This window comes from Rhodnius prolixus, unplaced genomic scaffold, assembly GCF_049639745.1.
Source record: "Rhodnius prolixus isolate KJV_2025 unplaced genomic scaffold, Rpr scaffold_5, whole genome shotgun sequence".
NCBI classification, from domain to species: Eukaryota; Metazoa; Arthropoda; class Insecta; order Hemiptera; family Reduviidae; genus Rhodnius; species Rhodnius prolixus.
The window spans coordinates 24,755,611-24,778,713 of NW_027411624.1; the positions used below are offsets into that span (position 1 = coordinate 24,755,611).

The 23,103-nt window shown below is 32.1% G+C and overlaps 1 protein-coding gene and 1 long non-coding RNA gene across 4 annotated transcripts in view; one reads left to right on the forward strand and one right to left on the reverse strand.

Moving 5' to 3' along the window:
- PH4alphaEFB (prolyl 4-hydroxylase subunit alpha-1) overlaps positions 1–23,103 on the forward strand; it is a 118,408-nt gene that overhangs the window by 1,452 nt on the left and 93,853 nt on the right. The window lies entirely within an intron of this gene.
- LOC141458973 (uncharacterized) lies at positions 487–22,268 on the reverse strand. The gene is made up of 6 exons (XR_012461315.1): positions 21,056–22,268; positions 20,872–20,973; positions 18,650–18,775; positions 14,666–14,908; positions 1,782–1,935; positions 487–1,624 (listed from the first exon to the last, which is right to left on the reverse strand). It is a non-coding gene; the product is annotated as an uncharacterized lncRNA (long non-coding RNA).

Here is a 23,103-nt window from a genome sequence, read left to right on the forward strand (position 1 = left end):
CTAGAATACGTTTTCTTCAAGATTTTTTTTTTTTTTTTCTCAAAAGCGTTACGATTTTGATTCTACGTATTACTTCCGGATAAGTAGTTGAACGCAGTGTAGCAATACAGAAGGGTAAAGGGATTACTTCATTCATTCATTATCTTAAATCTAAAACACTAAAATAATATCAGATAACATTTTCAATGCTGTCTTTGTTAAGTTTAACGCTTTATTCTGATCATAAGTTCTTGAAAATCTACTAAGTGACTGTAACTAGTCGCTTGCTTGTTCAATTTACCAGTTGGTAGGAAGTGGAGGGATACTGGTGACCGAGTTCAACTTCTGAATGACTGTCTCATCTATCGCTATCCCTCACTGTGTTATCAAATACATCATTCTTTCTTTTCCTTTTGTTTTTTAAGTGGCTGTTTCTGATAATAATATTGGTATTTAATGGTTAATGAGGTTTACATTTCATTTTAGGTTTCTTTATACAAAGGTACCTTGTATATGGACATGCAATGTACGATATATTTAATGTAAAAACATACAAAAAAGTATTAAAATTAACTTAACAAAAATTATAAATAATATCTCAAAAAATTAAACATTATACAGGTATACAATAGACATGGTACATACAATTTTTTGGTGAAATAATTCAGAGAATAATCTCTGAATGACTTTATTAAGTAATTAAAAAATTGATTTTTAATTCAAACTAAAATCGTTTTATAGATTCATGATGTAAGAAGAGTTCTAGAATAAAGACGATTGAACCATTATTTAATTGAAGCAGTTTCTTAAATCTAGCATAAATGGGCCTTACTATTGAAACATATTGAGTTAACATTAGAATAATAATTAAGGACAATTTTATAAAAATAAAAGATGCGCGAGAAATTCTTTTGAGTTTTGAATGGATACTTTTTTTGCTATTATCTTCATTTTGTCATCGTCGGAGCAAAAGAATTTGTTTGGTGAAGAACAGCAACTTACTTAAAATTATTTTATATAATTTAAGATATCTCTTTCACAAATGACTGTCTAATGCATTCGCTTAACACCCAATCAAAATTCTTTCTTATATATTTTTTTTTTATAAACAATCTTAAGTAATCAATTAAAAAGTAAAGTTCCGAGTTGAAGCATCAAACATGTTACGCAATCCAAGGCTAAATCAAATTCCAAATAGGTGATACTTGAAGCTACTTACAGCTGAAGTAATATAAGTAAAAAGAGGGCATTTAAAAAGAGAACGAGTCGTGTTTGCACATTGCACACTTAAGTTTATACAATAAAATTGCTAAAAGAATCATTCGCTACTTTTGACCTTTTAACTAGTGATGATGTCACTGCTGCTAAGAAAACCTCCTTTGATGACATATATGTAAGGTCGTTTTATTGTTCTCCCTTCAAATCTGCATTTTTGTCGACCCGCAGTGAGACTGTTAAGATTACATGTAATCTAGAGAGGAGTGATGTAAGTAGACTTCTTTTAGAATTCTCTTCTGAGATTAATCTTTTAACAAACTTTTCAGATAGGGCCTCAAAATATAACCTATAAAGTAAATTCTGATTTCTTCTTTTCTATTGGAGTTTGAACATCCAAACCTTTGTCCCCAACAATACAGCTTCTCCTCTGAAAAATAATTGTATTGATCCTCAATTATTAACCCACTAAGCCGGTTTGTTAAACAAACTAAATCACTTCACATTATAGTTTTTAGAAAAGAAAAAAGTAAATGGTAAAGACTGATTACGTAGTATGAACATATATTACTTTGATGAATACTTACTGGGCAGTACTAATTTTCTTGAATCTGCTTACTTCTTTATTATCTTGCCTTTTACTATCTCGACTTTTCATAACGCTACACCAGATAGTGAAGCTAGAATGGCTCATAATTACTTTGCCATCATCTCATATCAAGTGAACAATTTGAAGTTGGCCTAGTAGTGCATTGGAATTTATTAGTTTTTTTTTTTTTTATTTACAACATACAAAAGTACAAAAAATTACAAAAATAAAGAAAATTATTAACAGTATTAATAGGCATAGCTAACGCCGCCTGCCAGAGTTGGCTAGACATTGAAATATTACAAAATTATATTAACAAACAAAACAAGATTAACTCGATTAATTTCAAAGTAAAAGAAAAACTGAATTGTTCTACAATAAGAAAATGTTTACTCTGCTCAATAAAATTAAATTAAATACTGGATTTTAAATAAAGAATGGTATAAGTAATTATCAGATACATAAGAGATCTTTACTGGGAGGTAAATAATTTAAATAAGTGATTAAATTCAAGAAAAATAGAAATTATATGAATTATGGGAAGTGCTTTAACATATAAATAAGAAAGTGTAAATATTAGTAAATAAATGAAAGCTTAGTTATAAACATGAAAAGTATTAGGAGGTAAAGTTTTTCCTCAAATCCATAGCTCTACGAGTATATTCAAGCAAAAGTTTACATGACTTGGAGGATAACATCTGCACTAGGTCACTCTCTTGAAGAGTGGCACTACCAAGGAAACGTTTTCTCATATCACTTAGAGCGGGATATTCTACTAAAAAGTGATGAAGATTTTCTTTACTGAAAAAACACATATTACATAATTCCTCCTGATAATCCCTCTCTATACAAGGAACCGAATTTAGTTTCAAAAGTTCACCCCTAATTTTCAGCAATAGACTCAAATCGGACAAATTCATATTGACATCAGAGTGAGGCGCGCAAAAGCTTCTGGGGCTCCTCAACTTCCATAAGAGATCTATAAAATAGAAACTTTTCAGAACTCTTTGCTTGACTAAAAGAATCTGCGATGTAAGACGATTTTATTGCTGAAAGCAGATCATCGAGCTGCCCATGCCATAATAGCCTATTTGTCAGCTGAGAGTCAAATTTGACCGCATACTTATGGCACAATAAAACCCAAGATGAGAATCACGAAATCCTCTGAATTTATTAGTAGTGCACATGGAATGGCCGGTAAGCAACATATTTCCCAGAACCTGCTAAAACATTTTCACACTAGATTATGTCCATGCAAGCGGAATATCATACATTGAAATTTACAACTTTTCATTAAAACGCGAGATATTTTCGTCTTGTAAGACGAATGATTAATTTTGAATAAAAATGTACTCATTTCGACTGTATCTGTGCAAATAAAATAAGGATTAATTTTAGGCCACAACAGGCGTACTTCCAGAGAGGTATATTTGAAAAAAAAAAAAAAAAAATCGATATTCTGGATGGTTTGACTACCTGCACTACACCCTTTTTTTGATTGATAAACATTGATGAGAAGGTTATGAAAATCGAATGTTAGGAGTTATTAACCTTCAATATATAAAATAAGGTGCCTTCAAGAAATAGCTTCTGGAAGAGCATTAAACTACGTTTAGCTCACACATGGGAACGTTAAATAAAAAGAAAGCCCACATTTTGAGATTACTAGTTAAGTATACAAACACTTATTACTTTTTTTAAACTTTAGTACAATCGGCTGCATCTGATTTTATTCTACTGAATGCGAGAAAAGAACTGCTATCTACATAGTGCTTTCTTTATCGTGGTGCTTTTCTGTTCTGAATACTTTGCTAATATTGGATAATGCCTCTGTAACTTTCTTCTAGAAGGATGTGTGTTCATTATTTTGTTGTTTTTTTTTTTTAATCTACTTGTTTGTTAGTATAAAATATGTTGCTTCTTTCTGCTCTTCGGATTTGTATGAAAAAATAGACCAACGTTAAATTATTTTAATTAAAATAGCGTACAATTGTCTGTTAGTCTTATGCAAATTACTACTACTTCTCTCACCAGAAACTGAAGCAAGGGTTGACAAAAAAACCATGTTCTTGTACATCTAGTTATCTACCCACCTCCGTGACTCTCACAATTTTTCTTATATTACCAGTGTTACAGCTTTCTATACACCATTTGGAGAAAAGTGAGGATTTAGAACTTTCACTAATGTCAGGAAGATATTTTGAACGTAAACGTTTAACTACTCTTTCCGATAAGAATGCCTGTAACAATACAGTCCCTCGCGATGCGCGCGCGTGAGTGTAAGTGTGACTGTATTGGATGTTCTTTTAAGCTAAATTGACATTCTGTTTTAATGTGGCGTGCTATCTTTTTCTATTTCGTGATAGTAAACCTCACGATTCTTTCCAATTCTCTTATGTTACTTTTTTGTACAGCGGCCATTTATATTTCCACAGCTTCACTTCCTAAGTATTGTGTCCTGATTCTATTGAATTTTATTAATTGTCAACAGATTTTTACCACTAGAAGTTTTATAAAAAAAAAAATAGTTTTTGAGCAAACAACACCAAAGGTTCTATTCGGAATCAGTTGAATTTTTTTTTTTAGGATATAAAGAAACGGTTGTTGGGCTGTATCTACTTAAATTTTCTACAAAATAAGTAATGGTCCCAATATTCAACAAAGTCAGAGAAAAAAGTTTAAATTTCCATCCATAGTGATTGAAAAACTGTTAGTAATCGTTTTGCACACAATTGTTATTTTATAACTTTATTATCAACAATCAAAATCGGTGTCGTGAACAGAGGCGGCTATAGAATTTCTCTCATTAACTATTAATTAAATCCAACGCTTATAACAAAAATTGAACCCTGTAGTACCACAATACATTTTGGCTTTACCTCTAACCGCTCGGCTATCGTAGCGTTTTAATTCAGTATTAATAAGCACAGTTTTGCATTTCTTTATGTATTTAAAATTTACACCTAAATAATATACGCAAAGTAATAATGTGATAATACTGTGAGTAGCCAATTGATTGACTCTTCTCTATAATGTGACAACTTCAGCCGACGTCGGGTGCGTTCCACTTGGCGACCACAACGACCACGACCACAACCGCGATTTTGGCCGTTCCACTTGCTTGTGAGCGTTGCGATCGAAAACCCAAGTGGAACGGACTGTGGGCGTTTTAACCGTTCATGTAAACATTACATATGGCGGCCTCGAAAATAAGTTAGAAGCTTGAAGAGGTTATTTTTTAATTTAAACCCCATTTATAAGCAGTTATAATAAACTTTATTAATTATTGATAAAGTTGACTTATATTAAAAGAATATATATAATTCAATTTTTTATATTACATTTTAGTGGAGTATTTATAAAATTTACGTTTAAATAAAATTAAAATGTCTTTTGTGGCAACAGTTGGATATTTATTAATAATGCTTTAGAAAGTTCTTTATCTAGTTCCGATTAGAGTGGAATGTAATTTTACAAAATCGCAATGATAAAAAGCGAAAACTTAGGCCACGTATTATTAGCTATCAGAGTAATTGATCTTTATTCAAATGAAGAATTTAAAAGTTATTTCAGGTAAATGATTTTGTGTTATTCAGTGATTTAGTATGTAAAGGGATAAGTAATTATTTATTTTTTTGTAGACTTTCGAGAAACAGATTCTATTATTTACATGAAATAATACTTTCATTTACATGAGATAATTTTTTCGGTCGCCATATTTTGTTTTAAAAATTGCGCCATATTTCTGAACGCCCACTTCGACCCAGCTCTATAGATGGGGCGTTGTGGGCTTCGCGTGGCGAAATAGTGACGTCATTAGTGACGTTTTCGCCACGACCACAACGACCGCGGTCGCCAAGTGGAACGCCTGAAAGTATGTTTTGGTCGTTGTGGTCGCCAAGTGGAACGCCTGAAAGTATGTTTTGGTCGTTGTGGTCGCCAAGTGGAACGCACCCGTCGAGGAAGTGCACGAAAAGAAGGTTTTTTTTGGGGTGATAGTGATTTTTGGAAATGTTTATAACGGGAAAGGACTAGGTCTTTGATGCAGAAAATATTCAGATGTGTGGATAATTTTAAATTAGAAATTATAATTTTCTTTTACTGTTTAAATATTATGTGATATCTTAGGCATTCCTGTTTTTATTATCCTAGAGAATCCTTCTTAGCATTACAATGGTATGACTGTGATTAATTTCACGAGATAATAGTTTAATCCTCCTAGATAAAATAAATTGTAAAAATGTAATAGATAATTTAATTAAAACGTCCAGCAACCAATCAACAAGATTATATACAATACCATTGCCAGTTATGAAAACAATTATACTTAATGTACTTATATAGTCATTTGCTAGGAACAAGCTAGGGCCTAGTTATATATTATGTAATTTAACATGTCCTTTAAGAAATTTGAAATATTTTTTTTTTTTCTCTCCTTGCAAAGGTGCTGGGTTATTCTTCAGGAAAAGGGAAGAAAACACCATTCAGAAAACAAAATCATCTATTAACTATTGGAAAGAAATAGGCAACGAAATGGTTGTAAAATTCTTTTACCAGTAGCCAGTCTGCCAGTACACTTATGGATTTCTCTCTATTCTGACCCTTTTCCAGCCCCTCTCAAATAAACATCTGGCCATCAAACTATTCTCATATTTTCTCCCACACGGATCCACTCATGGTAATAACTTAAGATTTAACTGTAGTTTTATAAAGTTTCAAAAGTCTCTCCAATAATGTTCTTGGATTGCTTACTGCTTAATTAGAAATTTATTACATTTTTAAAGACAAATTTATTTTAGTGAGATTCTGAATTCATGGTTTACTTAAACTGGGTCACAGGATTTGAAGTTTTAAATTCTGTCTTCACCAGAAATGCAATTATTCTTGGTATGTGTTTGAACATCACTTGACAATCGAAAATCGTTTGTGAGTTAAAGGAGTAATATCGATTCATCTCAAAAAGCATCATGACTATTTTTGGTGACTGAATCATAGTTTCAATAGAATGAAAAATTATTGCCAGTTTCAGTCATTATAAACTTTATTATGCCGAGCTTTTGACCTAGGGACTAGGTCATCTTCAGGGCTAATTTACAATATACTGTTTTACATCATTAGAGGGTTGGTGTGTCTTCTGTCTTATCTGTACATGGACTCAACTCAGCTCGGCATAATAAAGTTTATAATGACTGAAACTGGCAATAATTTTTCATCCTATTATGAGTATGTTCAGGATCTTCTGTTGGAATAGGTCAACAGTGGAAGAGCCATTGAATTGCTGTTGAATTCGTTCTAATAGCTGTTTAATGTTAGAGGCTAAAGTCCGGGTTCGGATTTTATTGATTAATTTTTATTTTTGATTTATTTAAGGGCATCTGTGTGGGCCTAGAGGGGCATTGATATCTGAGGGCTTACACTTTCCTATCAGGCAACAAGCACCAATACAATTTAATGAATATTAAGGAAATGTCTATTAGAATAGAAACAGTTTATTACATAGGAGAAAGTGGTCACTGATGTTTCACTTCAAAATCTTTTTTCATGTTCAAATTTCCAATATCTTTTTAGATTTTAAAAATCTTGCATGACCGAAATATTTATTATTTTAATTTGGTGAAGTGAAACTAAAATGTGTAGGCGGCTCAGTTGACAAGGATTTTAAAGGTCTTGTAAAAATAGGTCAGAACTCTTTTAAGGAAATAAAGCAGGCCTTCTTTTATTACTGCCTCAATGGACTGATGAAGTGAGTTTTTAGTGTGAAGAAATGTTGTGAAAAGCAAACATTTCTATCTGACAGAAATCTAGATTCATTTACTAAAAGCTCATATTCTAAATGTGGCTACCTTTGTTGAATCTTACAGAAGACGATTTGAATTTGTTTTGATTGAATAAGTCCACTCTTGTATGCAGAACGCAATGCCATCTAATTATAGAAGTCAATTTCTGTGATAATCCCACAATAACCCACATTATTTAATTGCTATTTTCAATATAAACTGTTGTAGTCTCTGCTGTGTTAGCTTGCTATATAATCTCTAGTTGTTTCTTAAATAATAATTTATAGTTATGTCAACTTTAAATGGAACTGAGTGGGCTATCGAGCTTGTTCTTTTTATTTACATTACGCAGTTGAATGCTTGCATTTCAACTAAATACCCTTTATTATTTAAAGCATAGCCTTATCTTTTTTTTTTTTTAGCTGAATTACTGCTTTTTTCACATACAAATCAAATTATTCACTACTTATAAAGATGAGCATACAAAGGTAAAAATAGAAAAAAAAGGCAACGAACTTTAATAAGTAGGTGGGACTTACCGTTTTATTTGCCCCCTTGGAACTGGACTTGAATACAAATATTCTTTACTAGACAGAAGAGTTTCAAACATGATTTCAATTTCCAGGACTTTTTATTTTCTGGTAGCAGAAAGTGTTTTTATTTCCTTTTGCTATGGTTAAGCAAAGTATCGAAAAGGGTTATGTTTTGGGCTCGCCCATATATATTGAATTTTGCTTGTAACTGTAATTGGTATTTGTGAATGATACTAGACGCAGATACTTGCGCTCGTCAAATACACCACTTATGTGACTATTGAACAACAACTCTATTTTGTTACTATTTTCGAACATCCATATGAAAACCAAGACTAAACAACTACCTGTCTGTGGTAGTTTTGTTCTAGCGGATTTCTTGGATTAGTGAATACTGATTGGATCAAGTATAATTTGCTCCAAGATGCTTGCATCTTCCTGTATTTTTGGATGATGAATAGTTTGCGAATATAGTAACGAATGCAAATAATTGGCGTCGGCTGTGCTCTTTTTTTTTTTTTTTTACTTTTAATATCATTTTTGAAAGGAATGCTATTATGTTCTGAAAATTGAGATTCAGTAATAATTAAAACTACATCTGCCAAGACCTTGTGATTTTGTTTTCATTTAACTGACAGAAATATAAATATTAATAAGATGTAAATGTTGTTACACCTTCCATATTTATTAATTTTTATGGAGTTTTTTTTTTTTTTTTTTTTTTACTGCCAGTTAGAAGTAAGTATATAGGAATTTTTATATGTAGAAGAATTAGAGAATTATTGCACATTAGTGAAGGTTTTTCTTTTGTTTCTTCAAATCATTTCATCACTTTTGATGAAAACGACCACATTGTCTAATATTCAGATAAGTGCCAATGGTTAGTTTCTATGATCAAGTGTTTACAATAAGTAAAAGTTTATGGAGTATTAAGATTTTCTATTAATTATAAATAAGGTGTTAGTTACCTCTAGGTAAATTGCCCCTCTTGGGGTGCGTTCCACTAAGCGACCACAACGACCAAAACATACCTTCAGGCGTTCCACTTGGCGACCGCGGTCGTTGTGGTCGTGGCGAAAACGTCACTAATGACGTCACTATTTTCGCCACGCGAAGCCCACAACGCCCCATCTATAGAGCTGGGTCGAAGTGGGCGTTCAGAAATATGGCGCAATTTTTGAAACAAAATATGGCGACCGAAAAAATTATCTCATGTAAATGAAAGTATTATTTTATGTAAATAATAGAATGTGTTTCTCGAAAGTCTACAATAAATAAATAATTACTTATCCCTTTACATACTAAATCACTGAATAACAAAATCATTTACCTGAAATAACTTTTAAATTCTTCATCTGAATAAAGATCAATTACACTGATAGCTAATAATACGTGGCCTAAGTTTTCGCTTTTTATCATTGCGATTTTATAAAATTGCATTCCACTCTTCATCGGAACTAGATAAAGAACTTTCTAAAGCATTATTAATAAATATCCAACTGTTGCCACAAAAGACATTTTAATTTTATTTAAACGTAAATTTTATAAATACTCCACTAAAATGTAATATAAAAAATTGAATTATATATATTCTTTTAATATAAGTCAATTTTATCAATAATTGATAAAGTTTATTATAACTGCTTATAAACGGGGTTAAAATTAAAAAATAACCTCTTCAAGCTTCTAACTTATTTTCGAGGCCGCCATATGTAATGTTTACATGAACGGTTAAAACGCCCACAGTCCGTTCCACTTGGGTTTTCGATCGCAACGCTCGCAAGCAAGTGGAACGGGCAAAATCGCGGTCGTGAGCGTGGTCGTTGTGGTCGCTTAGTGGAACGCACCCTTGATAATTTCAACAAAACTTACCAAACCTACTGAACTTGCTAATGGCTTCGGAACAATGTTTTTAAATGTATTGTATTTTCGTGAACATATTTTTATTTATATTGATAGAGAATAAAAGATTTTTTTGGGGGGCAGATAAGCCTAGTGATGGCACGGAGAACCGGAAATAAACGCACCCGGAACAGATAGATTAGGGATTGGCTGGTTGTAGCATGAAAGACGAAATCTCCTATAATTATTATACCGTAGGAAAGCTTTGGAAATGTAGTTTTGATGTCTTAAGAAAAAAAATTAGTTTTCTCGGATTGATGGTTTTTGGCTGTTGTCTCCTTAAAAACTTTAAAAGCGATCTAATCAAAAATATTATCACGGCTTAGCTTTCCAATGATTCACACTTACGACATAAACCTGCACAACTATAACCAGGTACAAAGGTTACCATCCTACGAACAACCATCTTCGATGAAAATTCTATTTTAAAAATTTACCACAATCCAAACTCCATCTCTTGGCAATAAGAGGAAATAATAATGATTTCAAAAGAACCATTAAATAACATCCCAGTCGACTTCTGCAAGAGTAATCTTCTTTCACTTGCATCATCATCACTATAAACAAATTTCATGGACTTAACCAATAAATGTGGTTAACTGTTGTGTAATAAGCATGGGGTTAATTATCTACCAATAATAGGTACCGTTGGATATACGAGTAATTCTAAATATGCTCATCATTCAAACTTCATAAAACTTTCTTTATTTCGTATTTCATCCTCTGATTGAGAAATTTCCTTGATCTCCTTCGGGATTTCAGTAATATATATAAATTATTTTTAAAACAGTTATTAACTGTACGAGGGTCGTTTGAAAAGTCCGTGCAAAGTCAGAGAGATAGCACCACTGGCGCGTATCGAGGTTATGTTTAGTTAGTAGCATCTCTTGGAAGAACACACTAGTGATGGGCAGAACGAGTCCGCGTTTGGAGTCGTTGGATTTGAATCAGTTCCAGGGTTGGAATCGATTCCAACAACTCGTTCACTGATTCCAGTCTGTACTTACCCTATGCATTAGTACAAATGTCACGCATTGTAATTAAATAAATAATTAAAAGTTAGCTTTTCCAGTTAATAACAAAACTATATTTCTTTAACACACATTAAGTAGTTCCCTAATTCCCAATTGATCTGATAAATATAAAATTAACAACGTAACCAAATATTAACAAAAATAGGCTAGTCAAATATAAAAATTAAAGCAACTGCAGTTTTGTCGTTATCTAGCTTGACCACCGGAGTTAACTTGATTCAAGAAGAAAAACGCAAATGGGTAGGAAATTATTCCCATAAAAAAAAATTATAACCCTTCAAACAAAATGATAATTACTCATAAAGAAAGAAATATTTATTTACTATGAATTAATATCAAGCTTTTAAAATATCTTATTATTTTACAAAAAGAAAAAGCTGTGTGCCAAATCTTTAACTTAGCGGCTGGACGCTCTTTCTCTTATCTTCATTGGCGAAAGTTAAATCGTGTACATGTCATGACGACGATCAAAGTAATACTGAGCTAAAAAATAGTATTACCTAACTGCTTTACTTACTGCTGTATCCCTCCCACTCTATCACCTATTTCACAAACATTCGTCGATTGGAAGTAGGTTTTAGTTAAATATTTGTTTCATTTGAAAACAAAAAACATTATAACGCTTTCTCAAGATGTTTTTAAGTTTTAAAAATTTGTTTTTGTCCATTACTCTTGTAAAATACGAAGAATTTTAAATAAAATATAATATACAAACACAAATGATCTAGAATGCAGGTGGAGTCAGTCGGCGTTGTCATGGTGATGGAACCGTTTAACGACTCCGGTTCCAGCTCCAGCATTTTCTATTGGCTAGATTCAGTGAACGAAAAAATGGAACGAGTCCGGTTTCAAAAGGATTTAAATCACTCCGGATTTGACTCCACCAATTCCAGTGGATTTAACCAATGAAATTGCTGGTGTTGGGCCGGAGTCGTTAAACGGTTCCATCACCATGACAACGCCGACTGACTCCACCTGCACTCTAGATCATTCTGTGTTTGTATATTATATTTTATTCGAAATTCTTCGTATATTATAAGAGTAATGGACAAAAACAAATTTTTAAAAATTAAAAACATCTTGAGAAAGCGTTATAATGTTTTTTGTTTTCAAATGAAACGAATATTAAACTACAACCCATTTCCAATCGACGAATGTTTGTGAAGTAGGTGATAGAGTGGGAGGGATACAGCAGTAAGTAAACCAGTTAGGTAATACTATTTTTTAGCTCAGTATTACTTTGATCGTCGTAATAACATGTACACGATTTAACTTTCGCCAATGAAGATAAGAGAAAGAGCGTCCAGCCGCTAAGTTAAAGATTAAGCACACAGCATTTTCTATATGTAAAATAAAATATTAAATAATAAGTAAAGTAACTACAGCATTGCTTTTTAATTAATGAGATGGGTGTGCCTGGTGTTTCTTTGCAAGGTTCGCTATATTGGGTACGAAATTATTTTTCCTTCGACTCCCTGTCTTAGATCGACCCCTACTTTTGTTTAGAAATTAACAAAATAATAAAATGAATATTATTTTAGAATCGATATTCTAAAAAAACCTTGGAACTTATTTTATTCTTCAAGCATCAGTATTTAAGCTCGCCAGATTTTGTATTTTGGTGTGGATTCCTCTTACAAGTTGGAATGTGTCAGTGAACTTCTACATAGTAGCCTTAAGTGAGTTTTATTTTAGTGTAAACGACTACAGTATTAATTATTTTCATTTTAATTTGCCTCAATTTTTTGGGGCGGGGCGGAATCACTTTTTTTTAAAATAGGGATTTGAATCAACTCGTTCCACCATCGGACTCGTTCCAGTGGAACGAGTCCGCTCTAATAGCCCATCACTAGAACACACACCAAGTTTCAGCCAGATCGGTCTATTTCTTTGTGTTTGGCATTCGTTTGAATCGAGGAAGTCGAGTGATTTTCAAAAAATGGACGAAAAAGAATTTCGTGTGTTGATTAAACACTACTTTATGAAAGGCAAAACGCCTCAGGAGACTAAAGAGAAGCTTGATAAACATTATGGTGACTCTGCTGCACCTTCGATTAGAACAGTTTATAATTGGTTTCAAAATTTTCGGAGTGGCCATATGGGCACAAGTGACGCTGAACGTTCTGGACGCCCTGTTGAGGTTACTACTCCAGAAATCATTGATAAAATCCATGATATGGTGATGGATGACAGAAGAATGAAGGTGCGTGAGATTGCTAGTGCTGTGGGCATCTCGAATGAACGGGTACATAATATTTTGCATCAACATTTGGACATGACAAAGCTATCCGCAAGATGGGTGCCGCGATTGCTCAGGCTTGAACAAAAACGAAATCGTGTGAAGTGTTGCAAGGACGGTTTGCAGTTGTTCCAGAAGAATCCGCAGGACTTTAAGCGTCGTTTCGTCACTGTGGATGAAACATGGATACATCACTACATTCCTGAGACCAAAGAACAATCTAAACAATGGGTTACCAAGGGGGAATCTGCGCCAAAAAAGGCGAAGACCATTCCTTCGGCCGGAAAGATTATGGCGACTGTCTTTTGGGATTCGCAAGGAATAATCCTCATCGACTATCTGGAAAAGGGTAAAACTATTACAGGTGCATATTATTCAACGTTATTGGACCGTTTGAAAACCGAGCTGCAAGAAAAACGCCCACGATTGGCCCACAAAAAAGTCCTTTTCCATCATGACAACGCTCTAGCAGTTGTGGTCGCAAAATTAATGGAAATAGGGTTCCAACTCGTTTCACATCCCCCCTATTCTCTAGACTTGGCTCCCTCGGACTACTATTTGTTCCCCAATATGAAGAAATGGCTGGTAGGAAAAAGATTTTATTCAAACGAGGAGGTGATTGCAGAAACGAATGGATATTTTTCAGACTTGGACAAATCCTATTATTCGGAAGGGATCAACAAACTAGAGCAGCGTTGGACGAAGTGTATAAGCCTAAAAGGAGACTATGTTGAAAAATAAAAAAGGTTTACCCCAAAAAATTGTTTTTATTTTTGCACGGACTTTTCAAACGACCCTCGTAAGTAGAGTAAAGTAGTGACTATTTTTGTTGTCATGAATGAAGATGACTAGCATTCGAACTCAATACCACAATAAATTTTAGCTTTTTTGGGCAACACCTCAAACCGCTCGATTATTATGACTTCTTCCTTCTGTTTATTAAACCTTTTATGTCAACAATTTAACAGGAAGAGATTAACTGGATTAGTTTTTGAAAAAATAACTAAAAAGATGATGGGAAAAAACCTATAGGTAACCTACAATTCCATTTTATGTCCACTTCTTTCACTAACATGATTTTGCATTACGATAATCGAAGTACGAGTGAAGGAATGTAGATGTGCCTTCAGCTTATTCGCAAAATCTAGGTTCATGGAAGATGAACAGTGTTGGAAAAAGAAGAGTTACAGAAATATCTAGACGTTCAGAATTGTTTGAGATGTAAATAACAGTTAAAACTATATTAGGTAAAGTGAATTAAAGATAACTCCCTAGAATATTCTATAAATACTAATATACTTTATACGTATTAATATAAAATAATTTTAATTAATAACATTTTATATTTATGGTATACCACACTAGACTTGTATTTAGAGAAAATAACTGGTACCGACCTGAATGATAATTGAAGTGAATGATGGTAATGTTGGAAGATAGTAGCGAACAGAGCAAAGATTTAGAGTAGCAGCAGCTTTGATCGAGAGATCTGTCTTTTTCTCGAAAATCGCTACGTCTCATCTCGAGGAATCTTATAGGAAGTCTTTGGAAAGGCAATGCAATCCTAAGCGCTCTGTTATCTTTTTTATCTGTAATATCTCTGGTATCTGTTGTAATTTTGGTTCTGTACATGAAGTTACCTGAAAAGTTTTTTCTTGATATATTATTAGTGTGTATTTATTTTACGTATTATTAGATTCGTGTAACAATTAAGCGGAAAATGAAAATTAGTTGTGAACGAAAAACGCTTTAATTGAAAATCTACATATAAAAGACATTTTAATGGTATCTCCATCTTTCTCTTCTCTCAGTTAAACCAACAAATGTACACTTGATCTTTTAGGTACCTTGATTGGAAATGAATACTTCATTATTAGAAACCTATTTCCCAAAAATTTTTGTTGGAAATTTAAAAACTGTATAAATGCATCCACCGTTCAGGGATGTCAAGAGTTTATCAATGGGGTACCATAAAAACATTTGCAATGAAAACTTAAACTCAGATATTTGATACAATGGAAGTACTTCCTTTTAGAAAAGGAAGAGTACTCAAAATAGTCAAAATTTTAGAACTCAATGTTAAATGTTTATCTCAATCTCAGAACTTCCGCTTATGTAAGGAGAGAAAATGATAGAAATAAATTTCACTTAAATAACATGTATATCTTGGAGGGTAAAGGTTATTGTTTCGGCCATTTAAATGGTCATAATTTTGTCTTTGAATTCAGATATTAACTTCATCACTTGCCGAGACCGTTTTATCAGAATTTTGTCATATTTTTTAATTTATCAGAATTTTTCCAAAAGCATATTTTCAAATACGATGGTAACATCTAACCAGGTATCAAACTGCAACTTACTGTGATTTTTAGATTTGAAGTTAGTTGGACTACTCACTCTATACACCCAGCGAGAGAGACCATTTTCAAAAAATCACCCTATTAGAGTACCTAAAATCGATATTCGAAAATGTAGCATGATCGCAAAACTTTCCTTTACTTAGAAAGAGGAAGTAAAAATAGGAAATTTCATTAAAGAAAATTTGAAAACTTTCAATGTTCAAAAATATATAGGCATTGAATCAAAATTATAATGTAGTATATGATGACGCCCAACGAACTATTAATTGGCTGTATTCATTCTGCTCGTATGACCAGAACACAACTATTGTTGTTTGTTATTGTAACAGTTGTAATTGTATAAACTTCTATAAACATACATCCTTTGCATCTATTACATTCTAAACTGGTTACAATTAAGTACAATAATGGTTGTGATAATGCGTTCCGCAGCTATTGTCTAATTCGACGTTATTTACATACGAGAGCCGCAGTTATTTCAAATTACTGCCGTTCTATGAGTTAAAGTACAATTGTATATCAAGAGTATTGTGATAGTTCATAGTTGTGAAATTAAAATTTCATGAGCATCTCTTAAAAGTGTGACAACTGATGAGCAAGTATAACAGTTTTAGGTGAATTTTAAATGATTTGAAATAACTACTTATTTGATTAGGTAAAGATTGGGACAGACTTCACCATTGCTCGTGGAAAAAACGATCGTTACAATTTATGGTCGCTTAAAATATTTGATTTAATATTAGAAAGACTGATTGGTTCATAAGAGAGAAAACAATTCTATTTGCAATACTTGCACCACGGACTCAAGCACTTTTATGAAACCTAATGTTAACAAGCGTCAGTGTACACATACAAAGCCAATCCAAACAAAACTTAAATTTATGAGGGGAAAAAATTGTAGCGAAAAGTAAGTTTTATGCCTGGATGGAGTGGCATACTTTTAGTGATAATACTTACTAAGATGCAGAAGGTTAAATTTTCGTGGTTTTCAATTTCGTTCATGATTGTGGTAAAACTTCAAACCTCCATATCTCTCTATGTAATGTTTAGAATATAATGAATTCTTTACTAAATTGTAGAGAAAAGACAGCTCTAAAACTGGTATAAATTGCATGGTTTTAGTGATAATAGTTGGTGAGATATGGAAGGTTAAATTCTAGAGATTTTCAAACTCGTATAAAATTCAAAATACTATAACTTTCTTTATTTAGTTTCGTCAAACACAATTAGTTGCAACAACTACCTATTTAGCTCATATTTGTGCTAACGTTTGGAAATTCAGTATGATCAGTTTTTATTTAATGTTGGAAGAATCTATTTTTTATAAATCCGTTCCTGATTTTTATTAGATGAAGCCAATAGAAAAATATTGCTCTTAGACAGCACTGGCCCTGGGTTTGTTTACATTGCAAGGTTTTACTCTGCGCTCCTTCCTTTATGGTTGTTCTTTAAACACATGTCAGGTTAAATTAATTTATCATAGGTCTGTATTGTTATTTGTTATTCATAACATGTAATCTAATAAATTGTTTATAGTAGCTGAATTACCGAACAAGGAAGATTCATGTTAACATTAATTTTCTCTTTTGGATTAGCTCAGTGGTTACCGTGTACTGGATTTCAACGTGTTCCGTGTTGAATACAACTTCTGGCCCTTAGATTTTCTTTTCTAAGCAGTTTTTTTTTGTTTTCATCGGCTTTCACCGTCCAGCCAGTGACATTTACTTACAATCATGAATAGTGTGATTTTTTTTTTTTTTTTAATTTATTTGTTAAGTTACACCAGCGCCTAGATACGCTATAAGTAACAATGACAATAACTGACACCACTACAAACTCACTAATTGAAACCCAATTTTTAAAACTTGATATCATTATATTTTTTTTACCTTGTAAAAAGTCGCAAGTAATTTTTTTTTTGGCAGTATTTTGTTTCAAATTCATTCATAACTTACTTTCTCATTAAGACATATTCTCTAACTTCATGCACATTTTAGTTTTTCTCTCAGCTGGTAAGTTACAACTTATTTCACTTTTTTGAGCTTTTCTGGCTCATATAATTTTTCTCAATTTTGCACATAGTTACACTTTTTTTTTGTAATCCTATGCCGTTTGTTATTATTTGCGTGTCTGCAATTAAACAAGGTACAACTAGACTGTACACATAAAGATCTTTAACTTAAAAGTTTATATTTTTAACAAAACTGTTTATGACGTAATCCTAGGGAAACGTCTGAGGTACGCTTCTCTCGAAAGTGTTACTTCAGATGTTTATAATAAAAACTGTATGTTATTAAGAACTTAAAAGTTAAGAAGCAAATAGATATCAAATTCAAGGAAAGTGTATTAGTCAGAAACTGAGAAATATATTTAAAAAAAGTCAAGCGAGTTTTATACACCAGATTTTAAAAACAATTATTATTTTTATTCCGGGGGGCTACCATCTGCAATCCTATGTTAGTATGTAAGGTATAAACACACGCCCCTGTTTAAACGCTCACCACGCACTTGCGCATCACTCTGCGCACTTCTCCCACCACACTTTAAAAATAAACGCTTAATTAAAATATTAATGTATCTTCTAAAGTGATAATAGTCGAATGATTTTGTGGCGGTACTATTTATAGAAACACTGCTATAGTTTTTATCTTTGCATAAATTTACATGATCTACGACACGTACTCATTTTTTTGGGCGGGGTTTAATTTTTTTTTCTATCTCTTTCCACTTTGCTAGAGTGGTATTCTGAAACTGACGTCTTCTGAACAGTGGTCTATCGTTAAAGAAACACTGAACATCACCGATCAATGGGCAGTAAGAAGTTCCTTCAAAAAGAAAATCTGAGAGTCAATAACATTACAGATTCTTTTACGAAGCCAAGAATCAGGTTTCATCTTGTTGTATATGCTTTTTCTATTGAAGGGTAGATTCTACTTTTAGAAAAATCATGTAACCTATTTAAAAATTAAATGCGTTTTTGCCAATAAAGGATCAATAGAATGCTTCCTTACTTTTACTTACTCTAGTAAAAAAGAAGGTTACGAAATCGTACAGATTTTCGATTTGAAGTGGTTATCTTCTAGTTTCCTCATCATCAACTTATAGTTTCTAACTGATGATTATACTTAGCGGTCACCATCAAATTATCTGCAAAAAATAAATAAATAAATAAAGAAGACAGATATTTATCCTCAGTTTAAGGAAAATAATTAACATTATAAAAAAAAGAAGAGAACTTTTAAACCTTAATTCCGAACCATATAGTAAGTAGAGTTCCAATTTATGTATGTTCATTGTGAAATTTAAATAAAAAAGAAAATGGAAAACATTTCATTGTAGTCTATCTGTTTTGAGTGAATTTAGAATCAGGTATTTGGGAAAAAGAGAGCTCACACAGGCGGAATTGATAGATGTGTTCAATGGTCAAGATTGGGAAAGCCTATGTAAAATACGGGTTAACCCAGCCCGTAAATACAGAAATTTTTTGAGTTTAATCTTTAAGAAGTTTATTAATTTGACTCAATTTGGGATTTTTATCCCTTATATCTGTATTGCATCACTTTCTGCTAGTTATTGTTTATGTTCATTCATTTATTCAACTTTTCTTTAGTTTTATAGTTTTTTGATTCGAGTTATTGAGTTTAGATTAACACCTTGAGTTTAGTTCAATATAACAACCCCTGGCAGACGTTTAATATACCATGCCTTTCAAGCTTTAAGTTTAAGTTTAAATTTTGTAAGTTTTTATGCAAATAAATATACAATTTTTATGTAAATAAAGCTTTCTTCTTCTACTCAACTATTTATCCACAGTTGGAAGACCTATTTTTCTACAATTCTGAAACCAGACTATCAACACATTCTCCAGTATATTTTAACAATGTAGGTGATAAATTGATCGCAGTTTTAGACCATCAAGGTTCAAAACAAGCAATAATAATTCTACAATAATTTTTTTTATTTCAAGTTCCTAATGATGTAATAATTAAAGGAAATATTTTGTTCGTTTTCAAGCCTTTAATTATAAGCTTTAAGACTGAATAATGAAATAGTAGTAATAATGATTTCAAAAGGTTTTTGCATCATTGTACGTGCTAAGATGCCAAGTTTAGTTTTTGTTTTTCATTTCTTTTAAATCTTTTTTATATAAATACTATTAAATGATCAGATAAAATAAAAAGTATTTATTATAAGATGAATCATTTATCTAATTATCACGAATATTTTTTTTTATGGGAAAGCGGAAATTATAATTAAAAATATTAATAAAAACAATCAGGTATTATCCTGAAATTTTAATGTGTTAAAAAATAAATATATAATTGCATCACTAAATTAACATCATCAGTGTATTCTTCAAAGAATATTTTAACCTTTGATCTTTCGTAATACTCTTTGATGTAGTTATTTCGTTCTTCGAGTTCTATTAGGTCGCTCACTGGTGCTAGGCGAACTCTACATCGCCCATTCCTGTTTAGAATGTAAAATAAACCTCAAGCTTTTTATTTTATTTTAATGTTTTGTATTGTATTTTATTGGATTAGTACCCTAGTGAAATTGGTACTTTTGGCTAAGTCATATATTAGCGAGCTTTGATTGTGTATAGACCGAGTTTGCTTGATACACTGAATATTGATGTGACGAAAGAGACAGTTCGAAAGAGACCCTATCATCATTCCCAAAAATGTGCATAAAATAATCCATCCTGCCCTCAACCTGGTCAGACAACCTGGATAGTGGTTATGAATGAGGACTTAGGCCCCAGATCGAGTTCTGCAATTAATTTAAATGTGTTATCAAAAAATGTTAACATTAAGTATGAGAATGCGCCCCCCCCCCAAAAAAAATAATAATAAGTATGAGCTTAAGCGCTTCTTCTGTACACATCACCTAATTAGGTATTTGGATGGTAATCCACATTAAAAAATTATTCGCAATCTGCAGTGCTTTAAATATACCTGTTTGGGACGGATGGTTTCAATTCTAGAAGCCAATTTTTTTTCTCTTTTAAACCATTCCTCCAGAAAAAATAAAAGTGAATTGTTTATGTTGTCAAGCATACTAAATTTAACAATAACTGCAGCGGTTTAAATTGCAAGTAAGGAAACTACTTACATTTGTTTGTGAAATTCTAAATTCCCTTTCTTTCATCGATCAATCAATATTACCCTCGGAAAATGACCTTAATTTGGCTAAAGTAATATATTAAGTATTTTCAAAATTTATTTTTTTGTGTTACATACCTTTCTTTTTTGTAACAGACTTACTGTCAGCTAGGCCATTACATTTTATTACGGTGGTTTTGCATATTTTTAATGCACCCTTTTCAAAATTTTAATGCATCTCTACAAAAAAAAAAACAAATAGCATAATTTGCTACACGCTATCTGTAATATACATATAACAAATTAAATATTAGTTACTTACTAATAATAAACACAATCTAAGGACGTTACTACCTAATTAGTGATGGGCTATTTGAGCGGACTCGTTCCATTGGAACGAGTCCGATGGTGGAACGAGTTGATTCAAATCCCTATTTTTAAAAAAAGTGATTCCGCCCCGCCCCAAAAAATTTAGGCAAATAAAAATGAAAATGAGGCAGCAGAAGGTTTGGAACGATTAAACATAAGAACAAATGTCACGCAATTTATTATATTATTATATCATTAAATGTTAGCTTTCCCAGTTAATAACAAAACTATATTTCTTTAACACACATTGAGTACTATCCCTAATTTCCAATTGCTCTGATAAATATAAAATTAACAACGTAATACAAATATTAACACAAAAATAGGCTAGTCAAATATAAATTAAAGCAATGCAGTTTTGTCATTATCTAGCTTGACCACTAGAAGACTGGAGTTAACTTACTTCAAGAGTATTCAAGGTAGAGAAACGGAAATGGGTAGGAAATTATTCCATAAAAATTCTAACCCTTCAAAATTATAATTACTCATAATATTTATTAACTAAGAATTGAATATCAAGCTTTTAAAATATTATCTTATTGTTTTACAAAAAGAAAAAGCTGTGTGCTTAATCTTAAACTTAGCGCTGGACACTCTTACTCTCATCTTCATTGGCGTAAGCTTGAACGTGTACATGTCAGCTAGACGGTCAAAGTAAAACTGGGCCAAAATTTAGTATTACCTAACTGGTTTACTTAGTGTAGTATCCCTCCCACTCTATCACCTATTTCACAAACATTCATCGATTGAAAATATTTTTTAGTTAAATATTCGTTTCATTGGAATACAAAAAACATTATAACGCTTTCTTAAGATGATTTGAATTTTTAAAATTTGTTTTTGTCCATTACTCTTATAAAATACGAAGAATTTCAAATAAAATATAATATACAAACACAGAATGATCTAGTGTTCAGGTGGAGTCAGTCGTAGTTACCATGACAACGGAACCGTTAAACGACTCCGGCCCAGCTCTAGCATTTTCATTGGTTAAATCCACTGGAGTTGGTGGAGTCGAATCCGGAGTGATTTAAATCCTTTTGAAACCGGACTCGTTCCATTTTTTCGTTCACTGAATCTAGCCAATAGAAATTGCTGGAGCTGGAACCGGAGTTGTTTAACGGTTCCATTGCTATGGTAACGAGGACTGACTCCACCTGCATACTAGATCATTGTGTTTGTATATTATATTTTATTTGAAATTCTTCGTATTATATAAGAGTAATGGACAAAAACAAATTTTAAAAATTAAAATCATCTTAAGAAAGCGTTATAATGTTTTTTGTATTCAAATAAAAGGAATATTTAACTAAAAATTATTTCCAATCGATGAATGTTTGTGAAATTGGTGATAGAGTGGGAGGGATACTGCAGTAAGTAAACCAATTAGGTAATACTAAATTTTGGCTCAGTGTTACTTTGACTGTCTCACGGTCATGTACACGGTTAAACTTACCCAATGAAGATAAGAATAAGAGTGTCCAGCGCTATGTTAAAGATTAAGCACACAGCTTTTTCTTTTCGTAAGATAATAAGATAATATTTTTAAAGCTTGATATACAAGTCCTAGTAAATAAATATTTCTTTATTTATGAGTAATTATCATTTTGCTTGAAGGGTTAGAATTTTTTTTATGGGAATAATTTCCTATCCATTTCCGTTTCTCTACCTTGGATCCTCTTGAAGCACGTTAACTCCAGTCTTCCAGTGGTCAAGCTAGATAATGACTAAACAGCATTGCTTTAATTTTTATAATTGACTAGTCTATTTTTATGTTAATTTTTGTGTTACGTTGTTAATTTTATATTTATCAGTGCAATTGGAAATTAGGGATAGTACTCAATGTGTGTTAAAGAAATATAGTTTTGTTATTAACTGGGAAAGCTAACATTTAATGATATTTTTTAATAAATTGCGTGACATTTTTACTAATGCATAGGGTAAGTACAGAGACCGGAATCGGTGAACGAGTTGTTGGAATCGATTCCAACCCTGGAACTG